Source organism: Mustela nigripes, chromosome X (assembly GCF_022355385.1).
Source record: "Mustela nigripes isolate SB6536 chromosome X, MUSNIG.SB6536, whole genome shotgun sequence".
Lineage (NCBI taxonomy): Eukaryota > Metazoa > Chordata > Mammalia > Carnivora > Mustelidae > Mustela > Mustela nigripes.
In genome coordinates, this window is record NC_081575.1 from 117,471,352 (window position 1) to 117,476,118 (window position 4,767).

Here is a 4,767-nt window from a genome sequence, read left to right on the forward strand (position 1 = left end):
TCCTGCCCGGTGCTATGGATAACAATGCCTTGCCGATTTCTTTTGTGGGTGAATGTGATCAGAAAAGAAACCTTCCCAGGCATTCTGCAGCTTCTCTGAAACATTTTCTGGCACTACAAGTAAACTTATGGACTCCAGGCCCTTGTGTGGGATCTTTGATCTAGGACTGTTCCAGAAAGTACACCCTCCATCCATTATGCAGTTCCTAGTTTGCTGTGCCCCGGTCCATGTCTTCAAATCTCCAATCAAGACAAAATTTTCCTCGGCTCTGCTGATTTACTCTCTGGCCACGCGCTCCCTGCGTGCTTCCTGCTTTCCTGCCTGCCTGCCTTTCTAGCTTTCTTTTTCTTTCTTTCCTTTCCTTTCCTTACCCTTCCCGGGCACTCTCTCTTTCTCTTTCTGTTTCGGGTTCTTTCTCTTTCTTTTTCTTTTTCACTCTCTCTCTCTCCCTCCCAGCTTAGACCCCGGGGCCATTTCAACCATGAACTCCTAACCCTGAAATACAGGGGCTTCTTACACTGCTTTGTCAGAGCGAGTCGTTTTTCACAGGGCACATAGTCAGTCGTGAGCTGTGGTGGCTTTGCAAAGGCCCTGGGGAATTTTTAACAGATTTCAGTTAGAATTAGCCATTACCATGTTAATGGCATCCTGCAGCAGTGAGGCGCAGATGGTGATTCGGAGGGATTTACACCCCCATTAACTTCACAGATTAGATTCGAGGTAAGGAAATGCCCATGCGAACAAAAGAAAATAACTGACACAATGAGGTGGCATGGAACAGTTCCTCCCTTTCTCTTGCAATCTTGCGCTAGTCAGACAACACGCTGGAAAATCGGGGATCCGCGGAGCCCTGGGTGCCTACCAGCCCGGGTCTGCCTTCCTGGGGCCTGAAGAGAATTCCTGGTTTGCCGCTGACAAGCCCGGTGACCCGATGAGCTGGTTCAACTCTCTGAAACTTAGCGTCGTCATCTAGGAAAAAAGCTGGGTGGTGGTTGGCCGGCCCCACGGGGTTGCTTTGACAATGGGAAGAGAGAGGGCGTAGAAAGCGCCCACCGCACCTGCCAGGGACTCAAAGCCAATGGCCAGCAGCTGCTGTTAGTTTCTCCCCAGGACCGCGTGGCCCTGGCGCTCCCGCAGAGTACCACCCGCTGCCCGGCTTGTCCGCAGGACACGGCATCCCTCGTGGGCCTGGGGGCCGCACGCCCCACATCGGGGTGCCAGCCCCTGCTGCTCAGGGTCAGTAACACCTCTCCTGGGCTGCACACGCCGCTTCTTGGTGTCCTTGCGCCCTGGAAGCAGGGGGTAGTGGGGGAGCTCTCTAGGATGTCTTGTAGAAGAACAGGAGCCCCGTCATGAGACAATAGTGTTAGTGGTTATGTTGGGAAGAGCCAAGTCTTAAAGTGATTAATTCAGCTGAAGCACCTGGGTGGGCCAGGAGGGTAGGCTGTGCACGAATGAAGTCGGCCCGCGGAAATTTTCCTGCCACCGAAACCCTGTCTTCTGGATTTCCTACTTGCTTCTCCAACACGAAAATTGACCTTTTATCTGTTTCATTTGTTCAAGGCGTTCTAAATAATTAAAAATAAATTTGCTTTGAGTATTCAGGGAGCCTCCTAAAGAAATTATATTTCACAAGGAACATCGCTAACGAATGACTTAACCCAAAACTTAGAAATCCCAGTGGAAGCTTCACGTATTTTGTTTTATTTGGTCCCATAGAAAACCCAGCACAGAGGCATTTCCTGTACGGTTAATTGTGTGTTAGACGGTAAGCAGAGGTGAGCGGCAACATGGACCCACATCTTCACAGTTTAAGGATCCTGGACTTTTGTCAGGTGATTCTCAACTGTAATGTGTGTGTGGTGGGGAGAGGGGGGTTGCGATCCCTTGAGAGGGTCACCACATCAGATTGACCTGGATGGTGTTCAGACCGTGGCCCCCTTTCGAGATTTTGCTATCCCCCTTGAGTGAAAGCCACATCGCGTCTGGGAGTCTCGCTGCTGATAGGATAGTGCCCAAGCCCAGGAATGTCCAGAAAGAATAATCCCTGAAAACTATCAATTCAATTTTATAGTTAATCAACATATCTTCACATGGTCGATAGATATAATTCCACGGAGTTAAAGAGATAAAGTCATACAGGAAGTTTTAGCGCATTTTCTTGTAGAATCAGCTCAGTGGTTTATGCAGCATGGACAAAAATATTCATATGACTGTCTTTGCATAAATATTTCTCATTCTTGGTTTCCTTTCATTTAACCAGGTATATCAGAATTTCACTTCTGTTTATCTTTTCACAATGACAGCTAAAGGTTACATGTCAAAATGTAGAAGTCTGAGTTAAGTGCGGTACTTAAATCCTAATAATAATGAAAAATAACTCATCAGTGAGAACCCTTTTGGAAAAGATCACTCAAGGAGAAAATTGTTCTTGACAGTGTTAAGAGCACTGCTCGGCTCCACCAACGGGCAATCACGAAGCTCAGGAGAAAATCAGCATTAGCATCAGATAACATTCTTCCAGATGCCATCGAAATTCTCTCTCATCTTCCACAAGTACAATACTCTGTTCCCCACCACCTGTTTCATTTGAATTAGCTGCCGGAAAGAGGAGAGGAATGGTGTACATTTCACTGCTCTGCAATTTCCCAGAAGTCAGACTTTATAATGCAAAATATTTGAATTTTGTATATTTCTTGAAGTGAGAACATCCAAAGGAATGCAAGACAAACAACAGCCCTCGGTTTTATGTCCCTCTGCCCAAGTTGAAGTGCAGGCGGTCTCCTGTGAGCGGCGGGGCAGAATGCCGGGAAAGGCCGCACCAGCCGAAGCCGTGGGAAGCGATCTTACTCACGCACGGATGGGGAAATACGCTCGTGCTGTGGATTACACTTCTGTTAAAAGATTAAAGACTCTCTTCCCAGCAGTTATGAACGTACAGGGAAATAAAACATAGCCAAACTCGTATTTATTTAGTACGCTGTAATTTAAAACATCGGAGACATTCAGAATCAAAGTGTTGGATTCGTTTGTAAACACTTATTACGTAACCCGCAATGGAGCGTCTTTTCTAGGCCTTGGGAAATTGTCACACTCCTTTCTAAGTCCAGATGGGCTTCTTCCACTTTATCCTTTGTACCTTCAATGTCAGGAACTATCTCTGAGGGCTCCTTCAGTGTCGAGTTCTTCGCCAGCATCGCTTCCTCTGGGACATGGTCCTTTCCGCCACAAGCGCTCCCCTCGTTTCCGCGGACCTGTGCCCCTTCAGCAGGTGTCTCTGGCTGCCTATCTGCAGCCCCCCGGTACGGCCACATCACCTCTTCCTTGTGAAATTCCATTTCTGTGACTTGAATCTCACTTCTGATGTTACCACTTTTCATTTCTTTGCCGCACTTTCACTATCGTTGGCCAAGTTCCATTTTCAATTATCCGTTTTGTATACTATCATGTGGATTCATGACTGGGGACAAGAAGCTCAGTGGGTTAAAGCCTCTGCTTTCGGCTCAGGTCATGATCCCAGCGTCCTGGGATCGAGCCCCGCATCAGGCTCTCTGCTCCTCGGGGAGTCTGCTTCCTCCTCTCTCTCTGCCTGCCTCTCCGCCTACTTGTGATCTTTGTCTGTCGAATAAATAAAAAAAATCTAAAAAAAAAAAAAAAAGAAAAATATTTGATTCTTAGGATCATAGGCTTCTTAACTATAATAAATTAAAAGATTGAATGATTGTATTTTGGAAGAGATTTGCTATATTTATAATGTAAGATCTTCATAATTATTAATATATTCAATAAATAACTATATTAACATTCACCAATGTGAACACTAAGGGAAAATATATTCATGAAGTCAAAATCACCCTAAAAACCCAGAACTTTTGACAAGTCAATGTGTCTAGAGGAAATACATTAATTGACTAGACCCAAGGAAAATATTCTGATAATAAGTGTTTACTAAACTTATAAATTCAGATGAATCAGCCGTTAGGCACTGGGTGACTGGGCCATTGGGAAATCGGTTGCCAGCAAGTTGGCTCTTGGCTGACTGGTTTTCAGCAAATTATCCCCAAGCCCATCTCTCTGTCCCCCAGACCGTCCCTCCTCTAGACTAGTGTTGGTGTCCCTGCTGCACGGTCCCTGATCCTGAATCGTCGTAATTCCTTTTCCCCCCTTCTCCACTGCAAGCTCCATCGGGTCTGAGACCAAGTCTGTTGTGTTTATCTTTGTGATCCAGCACCTAGCCCCAAATAAATACCATTTCCGTAGCAACATTACTGACGTCTTCGTCCAAGCCAGGCACCAGACTGGTGTTTTACACGCGTCATTTCATTCATTCTTCAGGCAGATTGTACAAGCTATTTATTTTCCAAATAAAGAACCTGAGGCCAAAGTCACACAGCAAATTCAAGATAAAATAGATCCTGGAACTTGCTAAGCAACCTCGTAGCGTTAGGAGTTCCAGAAACATATGCTGTCTTAATTAATGTTCAGGGAGCCATTGCTGGAATTTTCGGCTTCGGCGGCTGCACCAAAAAAAAAAAAAAAAAGGAAAGGAAGAAGGATGCCGGGTCCTTGCTTGTCAACATGTACCCTGGGATCTTTGGTAATGCAGAAACAGAAAACATTTTACGTGTCTGCAACTGGCTTTGCCAACATAAAGAGCGGAAGTTGGCCCCACTGTGTTCCTGCCCTCTAAATCTCTCAGGAGTGCGTCAGGTTCTCGTCACCTAAGGCACACCCAGACCCTAGCCCCAAGCCAGACTGGGATTTGTA